The 22,788-nt window shown below is 37.5% G+C and overlaps 1 long non-coding RNA gene across 1 annotated transcript in view; it reads left to right on the forward strand.

The window, feature by feature from the left end:
- LOC113624564 (uncharacterized) overlaps window positions 1-9,735 on the forward strand; it is a 29,805-nt gene extending 20,070 nt beyond the window's left edge. The window contains exons 3-4 of the long non-coding RNA XR_003434387.1: window positions 7,624-7,630; window positions 9,594-9,735. This is a non-coding gene — a long non-coding RNA (uncharacterized LOC113624564). The remainder of the gene's footprint in view (window positions 1-7,623; window positions 7,631-9,593) is intronic.
- Window positions 9,736-22,788: the final 13,053 nt, after the last annotated feature.

Genomic DNA, 22,788 nt, shown 5'->3' on the forward strand with positions numbered 1-22,788 from the left:
GTGGTTGTCCAACTTTCCAAACACCACTTGCTGAAGAGACTGTCTTTTCTCCATTGTATATTCTTGCCTCCTTAGTCAAAGATTAATTGACTCTAGGTGTGTGGGTTTATTTCTGTGGTCTCTATTCTGTTGCATTGATCCATATGTCTGTTTTTGTGCCAATACCACACTGTTTTGATTAATGTAGCTTTGTAGTATTGTCTGAAGTCTGGGATTATGCCTCCTGCTTTGTTCTTTTTCCTCAGGATTTCTTTGGCAATTCTGGGTCTTTTATGGTTCCATATAAATTTTAGGATTATTTGTTCTAGCTTGGTAAACAGTGTCATGGGTAATTTGATAGGGATCACATTAAATCTGTAGATTGAGTTAGGTAGTAGGGCCATTTTTACAATAATAATTTTTCCAATCCAAGAACATGGAATACCTTTCAATTTCTTTAATCATCTTCAACTTCCTTTATTAATGTTTTATAGTTCTCAGCATATAAGTCATTCACCTCCTTGCTCAGGATTATTCCTAAGTATTTTCTTTTATGTGATTTTAAAAGGGATTGGGTTTTTTTACATTCCCTTTCTGATATTTCATTGTTAGTGTAAAGAAACGCAGCCTGTTTCTGTGTGTTAATCTTGTATGTTGCTACCTTGCTGAATTTGTTTATCAGTTCTAGTAGTTTTTGTGTGGAGTCTTTAGGGTTTTCTATATATAGTATCATGTCATCTGCATAGAATGACAATTTTACCTCTTCCGTTCCAATTTGTATACCTTTTATTTATTTATTTTTGGTCTGATTGCTGTGGCTAGGACTTCCAATACCATGTTGAATAGAAGTGGTGAGAGTGGGTATCCTTGTCTTGTTCCAGATTTTAGTGGGAACACTTTCAGCTTTTCACCTTTGAGTATTATATTGGCTGTGGAGAAGAGAACATAGGAAAACGCTTGCTGACATAAAGCGTACCGATGTTTTCTTAGGTCAGTCTCCCAAGGCAATAGAAATAAAAGCAAAAATAAATAATTGGGACCTAATGAAACTTACAAGCTTTTGTACAGCAAAGGCAACCATAAACAAAACAAAAAGACAACCTACAGAGTGGGAGAAAATATTTGCAAATGATACGACTGACAATGGCTTAATTTCCAAAATATACAAACAGCTCATACAACTCAATTAAAAAAAAAAAAAACCCACTTGAAAAATGGGCAGAAGACCTAATAGACATTTCTCCAGAAAAGACATACAGATGGCCAACAGGCACATGAAAAAATTCTCAACATTGCTAATTATTAGAGAAATGCAAATCAAAACTACAATAAGGTACCACCTCACACTGGTCAGAATGGCCATCATTAAAAAGTCTATAAATAACAAATGCTGGAGAGGGTGTGGAGAAAAAGGAATTCTCCTACACTGTTGGTGGGAATGTAAATTGGTGCAGCCACTATGGAAAACAGTATGAAAGTTCCTCTAAAAACTAAAAATAGAATTGCCATATGACACAGCAAGCCCTCTCCCAGGCATATACCAAGACAAAACTGTAATTCAAAAAGATACATGCACCCTGTGTTCATAGCAGCACTATTCACAATAGCCAAGACATGGAAACAAGTGTCCATCAAAAGATGAATGGATAAAGACATGGTATATATACACAATGGAATATTACTCAGCCATAAAACAGAGTGAAATAATGCCATTTGCAGCAACATGGACGGACCTAGAAATTATCATTCTTAGTCAAGTAAGTCAGAAAGAGAAAGACAAATACCATATGATATCATTTATTTGTGGAATCTAAAATATGACACAAATGAACTTATCTACAAAACAGACCCACAGACATAGAGAACAGACTTGTAGTTGCCAAGGGGGGTTGGGGAGGATAGATTGGGTGTTTGGGATTAGCAGCTGCAAACTATTATATATAGAATGGATAAACAACAAGGTCCTACTGTATAGCACAGGGAACTATATTCAATATCCTGTGATAAACCATATTCGAAAAGAATATGAAAAAATGTATATACATATATAGATATATATATCTGAATCACTTGGCTGTACAGCAGAAATCAACACATTGTAAGTCACCTATACGTCAATGAAATATTGGGTTGGCCAAAAAGTTCATTCGGGTCTTTCCGTAGGATGTTAAGGAAAAACACAAATGAACTTTTAGGCCAACCCAATAAATTGCTTAAAAATTAAAAAAAAAAGAAAAACAAGGAGAAAAATCTCTTTAGTTTATATTGTTGCAAACTGCAGGACTTGAATTTTCTCTGTATTACTTGAGTTCCCTATAATGTAAAAGAGCATTTCATGTAGAAAGCTACCTGGTGCTCTATTAGGATATACACATATCAATTAGTGATGACTGAGGACTGGGCAGAAGGAGAAGCTGAAATGCAGTCCAGTTGCATCTCAGGCTTCAGCCAATCCAATGGGGAGCTCTAAAGTTGAGATGGGCCTTTAAAGTTGTCCCAACTTGAGGCAAGGTAGCTGTGCCTTTTTATCCTTTCATCAGCCAGATATTGGTCATGGGCTGATCCTAGTCCCATTTGGCAAGGCAGTTCCTTATAGCTGAGGACAATTCTTATTGAGGCACTGAGCTGTATGTGGTCAAGAGCTATTACCTGTAGCTGGGGGATGGTCTTGAGGAAGGAGTCTAGGAAAAGTATCATAGCATCCATAGTATCCAATAATCAGCTGCAGAATGATAAATCATAAACCAAGGTTTATTTTGGTCTTTAGCCAATAAAGTTAGATTGTGCTGAAAAAAAAGCTACTATTTGGCCACAAATATAATAATGAGTGAGTATGTGCATGTGTGTAAAAGTGGGTTATAATCCATCTACTAAAATATCCTTCTTAATATAGGCAGGTCATCCAAGCCAGTTTGTATTTAGAGAACCATGTATTATTATTCAAAACCAAATTTCCAGAGCCATGAGTAATGCTGATGGGACATCACTGCTGAGTAGGAGTAAGTAGAATTCACACAATAATAAATCTTTTATTTTACATGACATTTTTGTTTTGAGATTCTTTTTTTCCTGAATCTGAAAAGCAAGAGAAATAGTTTTCAACAGAGAAAAGATTTGACCCCACTTCTTTTCTCATTAGAGCTAGGAATCTGTGTCAGCGAGGTTCTTCTGGTTCCACGGAAAATTGGAGCACCTTGGGTAACCCAATTAATGGGAGTTTTATTGTAAAGGTATACATTGAAATAAGAAAACAAGTATTTCAGCTATGGGTTGAGGCTTCGCAGAACCCAGGAAAAGCTCAACAATTATGCCTCTTGAGTAAAGTATAGTATAGCAACCATATATAGTAACTAGGTAGTCAGGCCCACCAAAAAGGAAAATAGGAAGTGGTTCATGTTCAAGATTCATTTCAGCCTTAGTGAGCACAACCTCTTGAAACCTTCAAAATAGGAGTTGGTTTTATAACTGTTGTGATATTCCTCCATTTTGCTGAACCAACTCTCCCTCCCTCTTTCTGACTTTTTAAAATGTATGTTTTCATTCTGCTCTCATGATCAGTTTGATGAGTCTTCCCCCACCCAACCCTGGGTCTCCATTTTGAATTCCCTAAATTGAGTGATCACCATAGTTTTTGCTTGACTGCTGACTTAGGATCATGTATCCCGATGTACTAATGCAAATTAGATTCTATTATGTCATGTGGCTTTCCTGTTCTAAACAGCTAAGACCAGGCTTATCATAGCATGGTTCAGAGTGTGGCCACATATGCCAACAGAACAATCTGTAGACATTCCATCAGCAGAGGCATATGGTAAGGGCAATTTCAGGTACAAGAGGCAAGAGATAGCAGATACCTAGTGTTATGTAAGTAGAGGAACACTTAATTACATTTATACATTTGAAAATGAGATTTCTATACATTAGCTACTGCTTAAATGCATAAATCTGCTCAAATACACATACACACACGCACAGATGCCTGAATAGTGTGAATAGGCTTTAAAATTTATTCACCACTTTCAGGAGATGTGATATAATGATAAGAAACCAATAAGGAGTGAGTACTGAAGGAAAATGATCTGTGCATTATGAAATGGAAATTACAGGATATTTTAATGAGAATAAAGCCATTATTAACAATGACATATTCTCAGAAGAGAGTTAGATACATTGGCAAGATAAAAGATTCTAGTTTGAACTTGAGGAAAGTTTAGTTTTGAGCACCACTTTTAACAAAATGAACAACAGTAGGTAGACCAGTGACAGAGAGGGTTTTTATTACAGGGAAATTTAAGAAGCTTAGAAAATAATTATCTACAGCACATTTGTTCATTATGTGATCTTCTTTAGGAAGTTTATAAAACCAACTTTAAGAAAACCATTTTGTGCACTTAATCAATGCAAATAAAAATAAAATTTCATATTGATGTGGGACTAGAGTTTATACAGCTCCTTCATTTGATCTTCATGTAAACACTGAGAGGAAGGCAAGGCAAAGTAAGGAGTCTGTGTTTTCATCTTTAAATCCACTGTTCTTGGCAGTAAGAAAGTGCTCAATAAATTTTTGGTATACTGATGAGAAGTAAAGGAGTCTGGGAGAAGGAGAACTTAAAGTCACATGAGGGGTGAAGCCAGAAATTAAGCTTATGTTTTCAAACGTGTGCTTCCCACTTTACCACTTTTCCCTAATTTTGAAGACTAATAATAATCTATAATTACAATCCATAATGGATTAAAGTGCAATATTAGGGCAAAGTTTAAGCAATTTTTATATTATAGTACTAGAAAATCAGAGTTGTTCTAAATAAATGTCTTTATGAATAAGATATCTGAATTTACCTAATGACATAGTTCAGTTGAAACTCCCTATACGTAGTAAAATAACACATGGAAATAAAATGACAGATACAGATACTAGCTACAATTTTTTAATATGCCAAAATCTCACTCCACTTTACATGGCTCTCTAATCCCAACAGAAGTTCTACAACAGACAAAAAAAAAAAAAAAAGGATTCATTATAGGAAGGCCTCAGGGTACAAAAGCAGTGTGGGTTCAAAAACTAAGCTTTTTTCAAGTAAAAGAAACATTAAAGGGTTTCCCTGGTGGTGCAGTGGTTAAGAATCCGTCTGCCGGGCTTCCCTGGTGGCGCTGTGGTTGAGAGTCCGCCTGCCAATGCAGGGCACATGGGTTCATGCCCCGGTCCGGGAAGATCCCACATGCCGCGGAGCGGCTGGCCCGTGAGCCGTGGCCGCTGGGCCTGTGCGTCCAGAGCCTGCGCTCCGCAGCGGGAGAGGCCACAACAGTGAGAGACCTGCGTACCGCAAAAAAAAAAAAAAAAAAAAATCCGTCTGCCAATTCAGGGGGACACGGGTTCGAGCCTTGGTCCCAGAAGATCCCACATGCCGTGGAGCAGCTAAGTCTGTGGGCCACAACTACTGAGCCTGCATGCTAGAGCCCGCGAACCACAACTACTGAAGCCCGTGCACCTAGAGCCCATGCTCCACAATAAGAGAAGCCACCGCAATGAGAAACCAGATCACCACAGCAAAGAGTAGCCCCTGCTCGCCACAACTAGAGAAAGCCTGCGCGCAGCAACAAAGACCCAATGCAGCCAAAAATAAATAAATTGAAAAAAAAATAAAATTTTTATCATATAAGAATATTTCTAAAGGTAAAATTCATTTTCAATTTTAAAAATGCATTTTCAATACAAATTAAATGTTCATTTGCATTTTTAAATCTCATAGTTATGTTATTTTTTAAAAAGTGGATGATATATTATTGTTCCAAGGTTAAAAATTGTAAAAAGCTCATGAAAAGTCTAGGTGGCTTAGGCCTAAATTCCAAGGTAGTGTTTCTTAAAGTGTGGCCCAGATGCCTCTTACACCAGAATCACAAGACCAAAGTCCTTGCTGTAATGAACATTACTGGCCTGACCACAAACCTATCAGTTTAGAATCTCTGAGAATGGGGTGCAGAGATCTGTATTTTTAATAGTTGATCCAGCTGATTCTTATAGACTCTAAATTTGGGACTTATTGACCTTAGAGACTCCTGCTTTATCTGCCCCACATGCTTATTTGAACATATTTTCTGTGCTAGGGCAGGCTATTTGAAAGAGAAAATCAATGAGACTAGAGAGATTCTTATAATGTTACTTGAACACTGTATTTTCATGTTACCGCAGAAATCACTCCTAACTGTCCTGTCCAATGTGTTTTAAGTATACAACAATGATACCCTGTTGCTACCAACTGGACATCTCTTAGCATTTATTAATATCTATTTTTGTAGAAACTATTTTTAGAAAAGCCAACTTCTTTCTCTTTTTAAGAATATCTAAAATATATTTTGAACATATTATACACATTTTAAAACAGTGCCTCACTGAATTTGTTTATTACTTGTAAGCCTATATCAGAAAAAGTAAACATGAGTATTGTTGTTACTAAAATAAACTAAATCATATTTATGCATATTGTAAGTAACTTTGAACTCAATAATATAAATATTAAAAAAACAGTTCAGAAGACAATATATAATTTTCCGAATTGTGTAAAAATAAAGTAGATGACGGAATTTCAAAAACCACTATGGCTACTATGTGATGTAATTAGGGATAAATATAAGCATTATATTTAGATTTATCACATTTTCCACAATGAACACTTAATGCCTTTGAAATAAAATAAAATATTTTAAAAAGATCATTTACAGTTCATTTGTGTGCAGTAGTAATCAAAGTCCATTTGATTGATTAAGTATATATTACGTATCCACTCAATCAATATTTATTGAGAAATGCTGAATTCCGGGTTTTATGCTTGGTTCATGGATGGAGTAGTGAATAAGACAGTCACAGTTATAGAGCTTACATTCGAGTGGGAAAATATGGGCAATTAAAGCAAGCAACTATAATTTAGTCTGAAAGGTGACATAAAGTAGGATGTCCAGAAACATAAAACAAAACTCTACTCAAACAGAAGGAATTAGGGAATATTTCTAGGAAGTAAAAGCCACTTAATTGAAAGTCTAACAAATAGCAGGTAATAGGTGAAAATGGAAATGAAGGTATCAGTAAGGTGCTTTAGGAACCTAAAATCAATTTAATATGGCTAGTACCGAATGTATATGTCTGTTTATGTATATGAGGGCCTGACCATATATGTGTGAATAGGAAGGGGCAAGACGTGAGGCCAGTAATGTAATCAGGGCCTAGATAATGAAGGACCTTGCAAATCATGCTCTTATGTTTGGATTTGGCTATAAGTACAATAAGAGTTGATGAACAGGTTTTAATATTTTTAGAAAAATGACATAATCAGATTTTTGTTTTTAAGGAGTGGTGCAACTGTGCTGCAAAAATTAGCTGGTGAAAACAAGACAGGAGTTAATGAGACTAGTTAGGAAATTGTTCGAATGTCCAGGGGAGAGGTGATGGTGGTTGAGACTAACTAGTAGCAATGAAAATGAAGAACGAGAATGGCAAGACTTGTTAATTATTTGGATTTGAGAATGAAAGAAAATGAGCAATCAAAATTATATCTTTATTTCTGGCTTTGTAAATGCCAGATGTTAATGTTATTTGCAGAGATAAAGTAAATAGAAGAGTCATTTGGTAGGTGGAAGAGTGAAGAGAAGGTGAAAAGTTCAGTTTGGAACATGTTAAGCTGAGGTGCCTTGTAAGACATTCAAGCAGAAATGTCAAGAAGGTATTCTGATATATGCATCTGGGTTAGAGCATGGATATGGAGGCACCATGAGATCAGATGGTTTTTTAAACTGTGTAAATGGATTCAGTCCTCCAGGGAATTATGTAGAGCAGTGGTCCCCAACCTTTTTGGCACCAGGGACCACTTTCGTGGAAGACAATTTTTCCATGGATGGGGGTGGGAAATGGTTTGGGGATGATTCAAGTGCATTACATTTATTGTGCACATTATTTCTATTATTATTACATTGCAATATATAATGAAATAATTATACAACTCACCATAATGCAGAATCAGTGGGAGTCCTGAGCTTGCTGCAACTAGATGGTCCCATCTGGGGGTGATGGGAGACAGCGGCACCCGAAGCGTGTTGCTCATGTTCAGTCTACTCCATAATCTCGTTTTGGTTGCTGTCACTACAGAAAACCCTGCTTCACAAAGATGGGATGTTGGAAATGGAAGCAGGCTTTTCAGTGTTTTTGTGGCAATCTCAGAATACCGCCTTGACTTTAATCCAGAACGTATGGAGATTTGAAGTTGTCTCAAACATACTTTTAATGTCACTGTCATTTGCGATCTCAAGCAGTTGATCCTCTTCTAGCACGGAAAAAGTTGATTCACCTGGCTTATTCACAAATGGGTCGCGGATCCATTCCTTCCCAGTTTGGGGTTTTTTTGTGGTTGGGAACTAATGCTCAAACTCTTTTGAAAGCTGAGATAGGTGATCATGAACCAATTGGGAGAAAGAAGGCCCTGGCTCAGTCTCTTGCAAAATCTCTGCTAACGTTTGAAGCATGTCAAAAATCCCAATGTTCACTCATCACCCCCATAATTCTAGTTTGGCTTTGAATGCAGCCACTTTATCCCCCGACTTGAACACAATTGTCATTCTCTCATGAAGTGACGGATTGAGTTCATTGAGCAGGTTGAATATGTCACACAAGTAAGCAAGTTTTGCAACCCACTGTGTGTCACTGAAATGTGCTGCCAGTGGTGACTTCTTTTCTAAAAGAAATCTCTGGAGCGGCTCTCATAGCTCAAAAACTCTGGCCAGTGATCTGCCTTTAGAAAGCCATCTCATGTAGGGCGCGGTCAGCTAACTGCTACGCGGCAGGAAGCTGAAATAAGCTGAGTCATCCTTCCTGTGGCCACTGCGCTTGCGCTAAGTATACTAATGAGGTTTTAAAGTAGCGACCTATCCGATGCTGGCTCACAAATCGCACCATCGGCGAAAGCCAATCACAGAGCGACACATGTTCTTAATCCCTATATAAGCAGACTGCTATAGGATTGCGGTGTTTTCCTTCCATCTTTTCTTTAACCAAGCTGTGCTCCAATAAAGTGTGATACGAGAAGAATCTTGCGTGTGGCGACTCGTCATTCTGCTGGTCGGAGGCGGCTCGCCGCATTTGGTGCCGAAACCCGGGAACTTCGCGCCCTGCATGGAGGACCGATTCAGAACTCGACACACGGAGTGAACCGTCGGTGAGTAGTCCAGTCAGGTATGTTTTCAAGATAGCGCATCAGAGAATGAACAAACAGGGACTACGGTAGATAGGCCTGAAATTATGAAAAGAGAAAAAAGAAAACAAAAGGAAAAGCAAGAAACGGTGCCAGGATTATATCCAATCCTAGATGAGTTTAAGGAATTATATTTGTTTCAAGATGAATTAAATCCTAGAGAGGAGGAAGATTTAGAAGGAGCGGCCGCGGCATATGAACAAGAGCGGTATGGGCATTGGTACATGCCGCCACTCGCTAGCCAAAGATTGTTTCTTTTCTATTCCTTTGAATAGTCGAGATAAAGCCCCTTGTATGGAGTTGCTTGAACAGGCCTTAGGCGTTTTGATTAAATATTTAGGGAATGGGGGATTGTTTCTTGCTCCCGAGGGAATACAGAAGGGAGATGTGTCATATTACAGGCTTGCCCTATAATCCACAAGGCCATGGCCGACGAAAAGCCCAAGGAAGGAGTCAAGACTGAGAACAACGATCATATTAATTTGAAGGTGGCGGGGCAGGATGGTTCTGTGGTGATGATAAAGAAACCTCTGCTGAACGCCATGTGGCAACAAACCATAAAAATTATGGCAAAGTGATGTGGAAAGATGTGTTGTCCAATCAATGGAAGGGCCCGGATCGTGTTATTACTCGATCCAGGGGATCTCTTTGTGTCTCCCCACAGGATCGAGATCCGATCTGGGTGCCATCAGGACTGGCGGGAGTTGTTGAAGAGAACTTCAGAGAGGATGCTGGGCTGGATGTTCCTGATGATTCTTAATCGAGGTCTTTGTATTGGTTGGAATTCCACAAAGGATTATTCAGATTGTGCAACTGAGTGCTGCCGGGCTGGAGCCCGTTGCCTTTGGAGATTTTGCCTCTTGGCTCTCTTCTGCCTTTTCCTTCTTTGGGGAGTGGGTGGGGGTAGGAATCTTTGGAGTCTGCTGTGTATTTGGGATTATGCTGTGTCTCTGGTTGGTCTGTCGTGTGCGCATCAGGGCACATCGAGATAGGGTCCTGCTCACTCAGGCACTTCTGGCTATTAATGAAGGAGATTCTCCCGCAGCCTGGCTCTCCGCCCTGAATAATTCGAAATGATTGCCCTTGCACAGAGAGGCCTTGTTGCCATTGCACCTCTATAGGGAGTCATCCATTGTCCTGATTGCCCTTGCACAGAGAGGCCTTGTTGCCATTGCACCTCTATAGGGAGTCATCCATTGTCCTGATTGCCCTTGCACAGAGAGGCCTTGTCGCCATCGCACCTCTATAGGGAATCAGCCATTATTCTGAGGCAGCCCTTGCACCCTGCGGCCCTTGTTGGCATTGCACGCAGGAGGGTGCCTCAGACATGCCAACAGAAAACTGCCCTCGTACGGGCTATGTTCTGCTTGGTGTTCTAATAAATAAAAAAGGGGGAGATGTAGGGCGCGGTCAGCTAACTGCTACGCGGCAGGAAGCTGAAATAAGCTGAGTCATCCTTCCTGTGGCCACTGCGCTTGCGCTAAGTATACTAATGAGGTTTTAAAGTAGCGACCTATCCGATGCTGGCTCACAAATCGCACCATCGGCGAAAGCCAATCACAGAGCGACACATGTTCTTAATCCCTATATAAGCAGACTGCTATAGAATTGCGGGGTCTTCCTTCCATCTTTCTTCAACCAAGCTGTGCTCCAATAAAGTGTGATACGAGAAGAATCTTGCGTGTGGCGACTCGTTATTCTGCTGGTCGGAGGCGGCTCGCCGCAATCTCACTTCTGTGTATAAGAGAAGACGTGTGTGCTCTGCATCCATCTCCTCACAGAGCTGCACGATCAGACGTGAGTTAAGGGCATGTACTTTAATGTGGTTGATAATTTTAATCACATACTGCAAAACGCTGTTAAATTCAGGTGACAGTTTTCAGCTAACCAGCGTTCTCTATGGATGACACAGTGCATAGACTCACATTCAGAAGCCACCTCTTTGACCTGAGTAGTGAAACCAGAAAGCTGTCCAGTCATGGCAGCTGCTCCGTCTGTGCATATACCAACACAAAATGACCAGTTCAGTTTTCCTGATATGTAATCATTCAAAGATTTGAATAGTTCTGCAGCTGTGGTGTTGGTTGGCAAAAAAAGTGCACAAAACATATCTTCATGCATATCCTGCTGAAAAATATATCGCACAAAAACAAGCATTGTTGCCTTGTCAACATCGGTAGACTCGCCAACCTGGATTGCGTACCATGGTGATTCATTAATACTCTTTGTCTAGTTATGGTGCTAGCTGAAAGAGGAACATGTGCCACCTTTTGAACTGCAGCTTCTCCTAAAAGTTCAAGACAAATGTCCTTAGCAGCAGGCAGGATCAGTTCTTCACCAATAGGGCTTCTTAGCTTTAGCAAGGCGGTTAGCCACTAAGAATCATGCTCTCAGTGCAGACACATTTGATGAAGTGGTGGCCTTCAAAAATTGCTCCTGTTCTTCATGTTCACAGTTTTTTCTTTTGAAAAACTCCAAAGCCTTGTCTTTTAATGCAGGGTGCTTGGTCTCCATGTGGAGAAGCAGTTTTGAAGGTTTCATGGCTTCACTGGTTAGCTGGTCACCACTTGTTATACAAAGCGAGCTTGGAGAATATGAATCACATGTTGCAATGAACCCATTTTTTAAGTAGAATTCTTGGTATTTTCCTTTAAATGCAGCTTTCTTTTTGCTGGCAGTCTTAGAGTCTTCTGCTTTCTCATCATTGGGTCTTTCCCCTTTTCAAAGAAGCTCTCCAGCTATATTTGGTTTTACTCATTTTGGCTAGGGTTAGCCTGTGGGATTACCAAAACTGTGACTGAGCAAGTACACAGTGTAGGAAAGAGGTGCGGACGGAAGTGGTAAATAAAATAATGGGTGGGCCACGTGCGGACTAAAATAAGTGTCGGATTCTGACTTAAAGCCTGCCACCAGATGCAGCTGTACAATTGAATAACATCAACTCACTTGCTACTATAAAACCTGCCACCAGATTCAGCTTAATTGTCATTTACTACTCACTGATAGGGTTTTGATATAAGTCTGCAAGCAGTTGATTTATTATGGTCTCTGTGCAGTCAAACCTCTCTGCTAATGATAATCTGTCTTTGCAGCTGCTCCCCAGCAGAGGAGCAGCTCTCCTTCAGATCATGACCTGAGATCACCAGATCTCCCTGAGATCACCACCTCAGATCTCCCTGAGATCATCAGGCATTAGATTCTCATAAGGAGCACGCAACCTAGATCCCTCGCATGCACAGTTCACAGTAGGGTTCGTGCCCTTATGAGAATCTTTCCTAGAGAATCTAATGCCTCCTCTGATCTGACAGGAGGCGGAGCTCAGGTGGTAATGTGAGCAATGGGAAGCAGCTGTAAATACAGATGAAGCTTCACTCGCTTGCCCGCTGCTCACCTCCTGCTTTGTGGCCTGGTTCCTAACAGGCCATGGACCAGTACTGACCGGTCTGTGGCCCATGGGTTGAGGACCCTGACGTAGAGGAGATGGAGAAGGGGGCTGAACATACAATCTGAGATCCCCAAAACAAGCTCAAAGGAAATGTAAAGGAAACTGAGCAACCATAGAGGTAGGAAATACATTAGACAAGCTTACTGAAGCAGAAAAAAATATTTCAAGAAAGATTAAATACTGCTATAAAGTGAATAAGAATAAGGAAGTAAAGGATCCACTGGTTTTAGTAACAAAGTCATTCCCATAACAAGATCAATTTTACTCATAGGATAGAAAGGGAAGCCGATTGTCCTGGGTCAGGGAAAGAGTGAAAAGTAAGGAAGTGGAAAGAGTGTAAATTACACTTAAAAAGTTCGGCTGTGAAGAAGAGAACTATAAGGCATCAAAGTGTGTATGTGTCTGTGTGCATGTGTGTCTGATATTTTTTAGAATACATCTCCTTCAGCTGTTTGAATGCCTAGGAAATGAACCTAAGCATAAAGGTAGAATTTAAAATATAGAAATGAGAAGGACTACCTAAATTAGACACTATTTGCCTGAAATGTTGAAACCCAATGATTGAAATTAAGCTTAGGGAAAGTAAATTCTTTTTACCAAATATATAACATGAGGCTAAATTCAGAGTGGCAGTTTTTATACATTGAAAGAGAGAAAAACAATCTTGCTGTCAGAATTAATATGTATGAAATACTAGTTGTATCTATCACAGCAGCCCTGAAAACATAGGAGGTAAGTACATGACTAATTTAGGGAACAAAAATGAAAATAAATCCCTCTCCTAAAAAAGCTCAGCCATCCATTAACAGGTAATACACCTTATTTCCAGATCAATGATTTATTTAGGGAAAGTGTGAAGATGGTAAAATAATTTCTATAAGTTTTAAGATCCCTTTTCCCAAATTTCTTGCTACTCATTTTAACTACATGTAATCTTAAAGCAAAACATGAATCCTTAACCTCACTTCATTCCTCTTCTCCTGATAAAATTTCTTTGGCTGAAGTCCCATAGAATTTTTCATACTTTCCTTTAGGCTTATTTATATTGTGGTTTTGCTAATAAATAGTGCATTCACCAACCTACAACACAACAGCCAATTCAAAATAATTTGGATTTCTTCTTAATGCAAAAAAATGTGCATATGGAATTTTAATATGAGGTGAGAAATAAAAGTAACTTGGCAAGCCAGTTATTTCTAAAACTGTGATTGTAAATATGAAAAACAAACTTCAATCAACTGTAATCCTTGGAGTTTTTATTTGGTTTGTTAATTAGTATGCATACTTGAATAATTATATCTATTGTCAAGATATGTTCATCTGATTGTAAGAAGATAACAACTGAAAACGTTTTATTATTGTATCAGTGAACAAAAAGAAGTGTTAAAATATGACTAATTATATACTTTTTTCTATAGTAATCTCAGACTCTGCAACCAGACTTTGAGAAAAGAGTAAAATAAGGAAACACTATCTTAAACAAACTTCCCCAACCTGCTGCAAAACACTAAAATAAATAAAAATAATTAATCCTTTTGGGACTTGGAGTCATATTTTCCAGAAGTAATGTCTTTTGAAAGCATTGGGCACACTACAGCTACCAAAATAGTGCCAATGAGTTAAATTTCCTCTATGTCTTTTTTCTTAATTATATAATTTATTTTGTCTCTTTCCACCACCTCTTTAAAAAAATCTTCCTTAAAGTGTGTCAACCTGTTTTTTAGCTAAAGACAAGACTTGTAACTAGAAAGGGGATCCTTCTGGTGATTCCTTCCCTGCTCTTTAATAACACTCAGAGAGTAGAAGAGCTATAATTCTATCTTTAGATAGAACTGATCTTCATTTATGTTAAATTACTGCTGTATGTAAAATTTTGGTAAAATTACTAGACTCAGTTTAATGTGGACAGGTGTGTTTTGGGTCCACTGTTTTATCCCAAATAAAAATTGTTAAAATAAATGAATTAACTTCATTAATTTAATCCTTATGAAGGTATAGGTCAGGGTCAATAAACTTTAAAAGATTCAAAGTTAGTAAGTGGCTCAGTTGATACTCAAACCCAGGTCTTCTGAAACTAATCTGTGACCTTTGTCACTGTAAAATAGGCACGTTAGCTACTGTTGTGTGATGTACATATATTATCTCATTTAATTCTGATAATACTCTCTGATGTAAGTTTTATAATTACATTTTTTAATGAGAAAATTAATACCCAGAGATGACACAACTCAGCAAGTGATCAACTTGGGAATCACACCAGCTCTTTTGAACTCCAAAAGCTACAATTTGGGATACGTCTGAATGATTTGGTCATTTGGTTCTAAGGTTAAAAAAATCTTGTTATCGGAGCCAACTATCCTATTTACCTTATATTTTACTACATTGATTAATCATATTATATTACCCAATGTTTATTAGTAATCTATCAGGTCTAGCCTATGACTGACTTGATTTTGGCATGAGGGCTCTTAAGTTCTAGAAATACGATAAAGATAAAGATGTTAATTTTTAGGACCTTTAATTCTCTATGGCGTTTTAAATCTTTTTTTCTTTTTAATTATGAAAATAGTATTGAACTAATAAAATAAACCGGAAAGCAAACATTTTATTGCTCATTTCTGTAAGAATTGTGTGGCTGTCTTCACAGCTGTTAGCTCCTGACCTCTTAAATTTTCATGTTTTTTCAGCTTTATTTTCTCCCCAGGGGGAAAAAGTATGAGGCAGAAAAGAGACTTTTAAAAGAGAGGCTATCTTAGAACATACCAACTAAACAATACCTACATTTGAGCAGAAGCCCCCAAATTAGGTAAATGCCACATTCCTCATCTCCCACCTACAAGGGTCAGGCCCTTTATAGCCCAGCTCTAGGAGAGTGGATCAGTGTGGGAGTGGACCTCAAAAGTGGCACAATTTCAACTGTCCCTAGCATGTGGGTATTTCTTTGTCCAGGGCAATTACTGGAATTTAAAGAGTGTTGGTGGCACCATATCTACCACACTAGCTACCCTGACTTCTTCAATGACTACAGCAGTACAATAGAGCTAGGAAAGCTTTACCAAAAAAGAAGAAGAAGAAGAAGAAAGGCAAACTGAATATTTAAGCACACTGAACTTATTGTTGAACTGTTAAATTTACAGGATTAATTCGATTATTAAAGAAAGAAAAACAACATATTTCAACCTGGGGCGGATGAAACAAAATGTATTTTTCCCTCCCCTTGCTAGCTAGGATGGCTCATAAATTTGATTGTATTTATGCCTACAGAGAAGTTTCCTAGGCTTTGTGGATAGAGCCTATAAAGAGCTTTAGGAGGTCTTTGTGCCTCTGAAATGTATGTGTTGGGTTTTTGGATTTTGAGGGAAAGGCGGAACTATGAGGATGTTTAAGAGTTTGAGTACTGTTTTCTTTCATTTTTCTTCTGTCTTAATTTTTCCTTTTTTGTTTGTTTATAGAAGTTGCAATTTCTTTTTAGAGGTTAACCTGAATTTTTCTTGCAGTCTGTGTCTTGTTAATCAAATACAAGAAGAATTTGGAAAGCTAATACAGGAAGTAGAGAAACCTCAATAATTCTATTAATTTAGTACTCTGAGATAGTTTCCGAGTAGCCATGGGAGAAATTATGTAAAAGCATAAGCTCTTAAAACTCTCCTGATTATAATATTATTTCAAGACCCAGATGGTAGACTGGGCATATCTATTTCCCTCTCCCCACCAAAGCTCTTTAAAATGCTAAGAAATCTACATTGAAACAACGATTATCATGGGATTGTTCATTTTATTTATTATTTCTCAAAGCATTGCCAGAAGGCTACCTGGGAGCATCTCCTTGGTGGAGACTCAGAGAGCCTTGCACAGAGCTAGATGGTATGGATAAAAGAAAGGAAGGTTGGATCACATATTTACAGTAATTAAATGAAGGACTGTTCATAAAACAAATGGGACAACCTCTTTCCCTATTCATGTGTATTAGGAAGCTCTTGCAGCATCTGCTCCCAGCATAGCCTTGAGAATTGGTTTCTAAACAAAGGGAGAGATTTTCCTGACTTGTGGGAGAGGGGCAGATTTAAGGAGAATAGGGATTTGAGGTATTTATGAACTACCACAAAAGGAGCAGAAAGGAAGAAATGGATAGGAGAGCTCTAACCATGCCCTCCTGACTTTCACAATAAATGAGAGTCTGGGCCAGTCTGTCCTGTCCCCAACGAAGGCCTGGAAAGAAAAGCTTGCCTCTTGACAAGACCCATGTACTTACAGAACCCAGAGTTCAGATTTCTCATTCAGTGTGTGTGTTGGCGGTGGGGGCGGGGGGGGGGGAAGGGCATGTATTCGTAACTTATTCAATAAATAAATATTTACTAAATGCTTAGTATGTGTCAGAGAGTGTTCTAGACATGGGAATATGACAGTGAATAATGCAAAGTTCTTGCCCCCGTGAAACTTAAGTTTTACATTCTTAGCAGGGAAACATGCATGAAACAAATAAATTCAATTGATATACTCTAATTACATACTACTAAGCAAGAGAAAGAAGATTAAAGCAGAAGAGGGAGCCTAACAATGAAATGGTGCTGTGTTGATAGGGAGTGTGGCCAAGAAGTGTCTCCTGAGGAGGTAATTTTGAACAGAAACCTAAAAGAATAGAAGGGGAGAGCCATGCAGAGGAAGAACATTCTAGTCAAAGGAAAACTATTAGTGCAAAAGCTCTGAAGCAAGAGTGGAATCGATGTGTACAAGGATCAGCAAGAAGGCCAGTGTGCAAATAGTGAGAGACATGCACAGCTGTACTGGAAACTCACAAAAACTTCCTATTCTGATCAACATCATTCCTTATATATAAATTTGAATAATCAGCTAAGGATCAAGAGACCATTTACAAAATCAAAATCATGAACTAAAAAGGCCAGGATGAATGAACACCTAAACCCTGATGGATAAAGGGGTTGTATAAAGAATAGAGGGGAAAATGAATTCTTAAAAATTTTAATTTAAATTGAGATGCTAAGATAGCCATAGAATACTAATAGGCAACTATTAAAAAAATAGGACCAAGATGGAAATCTTAGAAGTGAAAATGTTAAAATACTGCTTTTACCTTTTATGCCTATAACTCTAGTTATGAAATTATAAATATTGTTTATAATGAAGAAGAACTAGTGAAGGATTCCCAGAAGCTAAGCAAAATGGACTGATTTGAGCCAAAAACATAGGGAATGCGTTTTAAAGGAAGATGATCAGAGCATCTGGCATTGTTTTTTTCTTCCTGTTGAGCTTATAGGTTTTCAGGCACACATCAATAACACACTCACTCAGTTAGGACCATGATTAGGAATGAGTTTTCCATATTTAAAAGACAAGTCAAGTTCTTAATTTTATTGCAATGAATCAAATAATTGTATTTGGAAACAAAAGCGACAGTTTTCAAGCTTAACTATTCAGACTTACTTTGAGCGTTGAGTACATCTTAACAAAGTTACCAGCAACATTCTCCTTTGTATCTGAAAACTAATGCCCACTGGAGGCAGGGGGTGGAGACGCGGGGGAAGCAGCTAGGGCAAATAAAAGGTATTGTTAAAATGAATACTTCTTATTAAAATTATCCTTGAAGACTATCCTCAGGCTTGTCTTATCATTCATCCTTCGGTGCCTTTGTCTTTCTTTACTTTTTCTTTGATTAGCTATATTTTACCGCACCTTCAAAAACTAGGGAAAATTTTATATCTTACATGAAGCTCTCCTGGACCACTCGGATTTTTGTTTCTTAAACATGTCAAGGTTTGTGATTAAGGTGATGAATTTGTCCATTTGTAAATATCCCATCAGGTTAGCACTTACACATATAAGGGGTAGGCAAGAGCTACTTATCGGCCACAAATGATTGGCCACAGTGATGAAATTTTGCCAATATAAATGTTCTCCATTGGAATAAACATTTCCTCCAGTCAGTTCAATTAAAATGCAAATATCCAAAAGGTTAAATCTTTCACAACCTTCTGCCACTGTTTAATCAGATTACTTTCTTCAATAACAGTAAGAGCAATTAAAGAACCACACAATTTTAAGGTATTTGTTAGCCTGGGAATATTTAGCTATAAAGAATAGAGAGGAAAAACTTTGAACTAGTGGATAAAAATACAGAAATGGATTTACATATACCTATGGCAGACCACGTACATCAAAATTTTCCTAGTGTTAATTTTAGTTTTTTACACTGGTCTGTAATTTTGTCTTCTGTATGTCTTTTGTACCTAACACAGCTGCAACTTTCTTTAAGGGAAAAACTACTGTGAGCCAAATATTGTTTACATTATAGTATATAGGCATATAGGAATCCAGAATATGTGCTTATTATTTTGAAAACTCTTTTGTTTGTTTTTAGTTTTCTACAATATGACTAATAAAATATTGTAAGTAATAGGGTACATAATAACATAATCAGTAATGCTACAAATTTAATAAAAATAATTGTCATTAGTATGTGTCTTAGTCTACCTGGGCTGCCATAATAACATACTACAGACTGGGTGCAAACAGAAATTTAATTCTCACTGTTCTGGAGGCTAGAAATCCCAGATCATGGTCCTGAGCAATCCAGTTCCTGATGAGAACTCGTTTTCTGGCTTGCAGACAGAGCCTTCTTGCTGCTTCCTCACATGCCCTTTTCTGTGCAAGTGTGTGTGTGTGTGTGTGTGTGTGTGTGTGTGTGTGTGTGTATGAGAGAGAGAGAGAGAGAGAGAGAGAGAGAGAACTTCCTCTTGGTATTTGCTGTACACTTAAAAGGACAGTAATTATTTTCTTAAAAGGCAGTACTCCTGCTGGATCAGGGCCCCATCCTTATGACCTCATTTAACCTTAGTTACTTCCATAAAGGCCCTATATCCAAATATTGTCACACTGCAGGTTAGGATTTCAAAATATGAATTTTGGAGGGACAAAAACATTCAGTTCATAAAACTGTATAAGTGTTGGACAAGACTCAGCGATATCTAATTTTCATTGAATAATAAGTATTGAACCAAAGTATCGAACAATTCATCTTATTGTTCAATTAACAAGAAATATTGATAAGATTAATACTTTTATTAAAAGTATTACTATTTAACAGATGTTTATTGTCACAAAGGCTCTTAGTATCTCATAGTTATGGAGAAAAGTGACAAGAATAATATTTTATTGTTACATTTCTCAAAATTATTAGTGTTTTAATAATATTTTGGAGACTATAATAACTACTGAAGTAACAAATCCCAAAAGGGATGCTACGCTAAATGTAGATTCAATAAGCTAAGTCCCGTAATTTTTATCTTAATCTATTTTTTCTACATATCCAGTCAATTTTAACTATTTAAAAAATTGTGTTTCAAATGGAAAATTAGAAATTTTTGTAGGTGTGAGAAAAGAAACTTTCCAAAACCTAGTTCCTCACTGATTGTGTATGACATAGGAGCAATCCAGAATTCCCCATAAACCACACTGTAAAACACAGAGATATCTGAGTTGACAAGAATTTGGCCCATCATGGACCCTCTATAGGGAGGGATGAGATGACTTTGTAATAGAAACTTCTGAATACTAAATTGAGAATGCAGCTGAGTTCAGAGTATCCCCATAGTAAGGCCTAGTTAATTGGTAAGAGGGAGGGATTTATGGGACTCCACTCACTAGTACAGACCATAAATTTCACCAGCCTCAGATCAGATCAGATGATTAAGTGAGTTAAACTTATCACTTTTTCCTGGTCAAGAGATGGGATTAACTCATTTAATCATCATAAGAACTCTAGGGACTAATTACAATTATCTTTTTCTAAATCAAGATTAAGAAAGAGAATTTCAGAGGTATTTGTTAACTTGGCCATAATTATACAGCAAATAAGTGTTAAAAGATTCTAGCTTATTAAAAAATAATAATGAATGTTCTTATTTCACTTCTACCTTTGTTCTACCTTTCAGATGAGACTTAATATAAATCAATCCCAAGCTTATGATATTTTGGGTTTAATTAAATTTAAAAATTAAGAGCATATTTAATTATTTTGAAGAAGTAAAAAACGCATTTTCAGAGGCAGTATTTTCAAGATAACTCTTAAAGAATAAGTGTTTAAGGCATACACAAGAAAAAAAAAACATTCTAGGAAGCAGGACAAGGTTGTATTGTTTAAAGTCCCATGGACAAGTATAATTTAATTAAAAAATAATTAAAACTTTTTCCTTAGTATGATGAATACATAACAATATTGCAGATAAAAGCCCAGAAAAATAAAGTATATTTAATATTTTCAAAGTTGTCTCTCTTTTTTTGTTCTTTAAAGAAAAGGAGGATGTGATTTTTTTTACAATAGATAATTTATTCAATGTTACTTATATTCTAAATTTTATCTTTCAAATGAGTTTTATCCATTAGCTTTGTTATCAACATGTCTTGGCAAAATTGCTTTGAATGAACTCCTCTTGTATGAAGGGTAATACAAATTCATCAGCTTCATAGACTCCCTGATGAAATCTCAGGGGGATTTTAAAATTTAAATAAGCTATTCTGTTTTGTTGCTGAAGAAAATATAATTAAGCTGTTCTTCATGAATTTTATTCAAGGATTACTGAATTACTAATTTCCTCAAATGATAAATAAATCTTAATGCTTCCATTTACTATTAATGCTTTAATTAAGCATTGCCAACTGCTGTGTCATGTACACAGCCCCAATAGGTTAGCATGTTAAATAGCTCAATGTTCTTGTGCAAACAGAGTTGCTTTTCGCTGAATTTGCTTTCCTTATTGTTTAGACTTGTAGAACTTCAGGTCAAGTCAGGAAGATGAGTTTTCAGAAATATTTAGAGTAAAGCAACAGGTCAAAGAGAAACCCTTAAAGATAAGCTCTTATGGCTACAGAACGGTCTTTGAGAAATTGTAAAAGATTTGTTAGGATTCAAGGAAGGAAAGTAGAACTCTGAGAACAATAACAACATTCACATTTTCCAAATATTAAATAATGTAATTAGATATCTATTTAAAGATGAGTAGGGCATGTGTGCTAACAAATGATGGTAAATGGAAATATCTGATCACGTTTGGATACAAATTAAGAAATTTGGGGGGGAATTTAAGGGGCAAAAGCAGAATGGAGCTGTGTGGCTGACAGGGTGTTGGTGTTCTGGCTGGGTGTCAGGCCTCAGTCTCTGAGGTGGGAGAGCCGAGTTCAGGACATTGGACCACCAGAGACCTTGTGGTCCCAGGTAACATCAATCTGTGAGAGCTCTCCCAGAGATTTCCATCTCAACGTTAAGACCCAGCTCCACTCAACGGCCAGCAAGTTCCAGTGCTGGACACCCCATGCCAAACAACTAGCAAGACAGGAACAAAACCCCACCCATTAGCAGAAAGGCTGCCTAAAATCATAATAAGTTCACAGACACCCCAAAACAGACCACTGGACACAGTCCTGCCCACATGGAAGATCCAGCCTCATCCACTGGAAAACAGGCACCAGTCCCCTCCACCAAGAGGGCTATACAATGAACAGAACCAACTTTACCCACTGGGGGAAGACACCAAAAACAATGGTAAGTACGAACATGCAGCCTGCAAAAAGGAGACCCCAAACACAGTAAGTTAAGCAAAATGAGAAGAAAGAGAAATACACAGCAGATGAAGGAGCAAGGTAAAATCCCACAAGACCAAATAAATGAAGAAGAAATAGGCAGTCTACCTGAAAAAGAATTCAGAGTAATGATAGTAAGGATGATCCAAAATCTTGGAAACAGAATGGAGAGAATACAAGAAACATTTAACAAGGACCTAAAAGAACTAAAAAGCAAACAAATAATGATGAACAACACAATAAATGAAATTAAAAATTCTCTAGAAGGAATCAATAGCAGAATAACTGAGGCAGAAGAAGGGATAAGTAACCTAGAATATAAAATAGTGGAAATAACTACCACAGAGCAGAATAAAGAAAAAAGAAGGAAAAGAATTGAGGACAGTCTCAGAGACCTGTGAGACAACATTAAATGCACCAACATTTGAATTATAGGGGTCCCAGAAGAAGAAGAGAAAACGAAAGAGACTGAGAAAATATTTGAGGAGATTATAGTTGAAAAATTCCCTAATATGGGAAAGGAAATACTCAATC

This window comes from Aethalodelphis obliquidens, unplaced genomic scaffold, assembly GCF_003676395.1.
Source record: "Aethalodelphis obliquidens isolate GAN/ISIS:26980383/991018 unplaced genomic scaffold, ASM367639v1 scaffold13, whole genome shotgun sequence".
Taxonomy (NCBI): domain Eukaryota; kingdom Metazoa; phylum Chordata; class Mammalia; order Artiodactyla; family Delphinidae; genus Aethalodelphis; species Aethalodelphis obliquidens.